This window comes from Tupaia chinensis, unplaced genomic scaffold (assembly GCF_000334495.1).
Source record: "Tupaia chinensis unplaced genomic scaffold, TupChi_1.0 Scaffold000248_2, whole genome shotgun sequence".
NCBI classification, from domain to species: Eukaryota; Metazoa; Chordata; class Mammalia; order Scandentia; family Tupaiidae; genus Tupaia; species Tupaia belangeri.
Window position 1 is genome coordinate 681,917 of NW_006159727.1, and position 726 is coordinate 682,642.

A 726-nucleotide genomic window follows, 5' to 3' on the forward strand; every position below is an offset into this window, starting at 1 on the left:
GGGAGAAGAAATCGTAGCCTCTCGTATGGGGCAGCCACAGAACGGAGCCAGAGGGCAAATTAGAGAGTGATCATCGGACTTATATTCCCTCTTGTCTGCAGGATGGCGGGGCGGGTGGCTCTGCGAAGCTGTATTTCTGTGGCAACGCTTCCTGGTGGGGCAATGTCATTTAAAATCATTCTGCCTTGAAAACCATGGGATGAAGGGGAGGAAAATGTCACCTCCAACCCCCCCCTCCTCCCCATGCAAATCAAGGACATTTCAAAAATGCTGACAATCTGCTAGGGGACTTCAAAGGGGTCCGGGTCCAATTACACTTCATTTGGGGTGTGAATTGAGGAGCTCTGGAGGAGGCGGCCAGGGGAACCCCGTCAGGGTCGAGACTGTGGTAATGAACCTAGGCCTTTGTTCCTGGGAGCCCAGCTGCTGAGAAGGGGGCTGTTTCCTGAAGGGCGGAGGTGCCCTGTGTTCCCCAGCCAGGTGCAGGAAACTGGAGAAAAAAATCATCCTAGGGTGGCCTTTTATGTTTCTTCACTTCTAAAAATCAAAGGTTGGGGGGATCAGCAGTTAGCGTAATGGCTATGTCGCTGAACTCCCACATAGTCGACCACGGTTCACATCCCGGACCCGGTGGCTTAAACTCAGTCCGGGCACGTGTGCGTGTGTGCCCAAGATCCTGAGAGGAGAATGGAAGAGAAGGGATTGTGGCATGGCCATCCCTCCTGG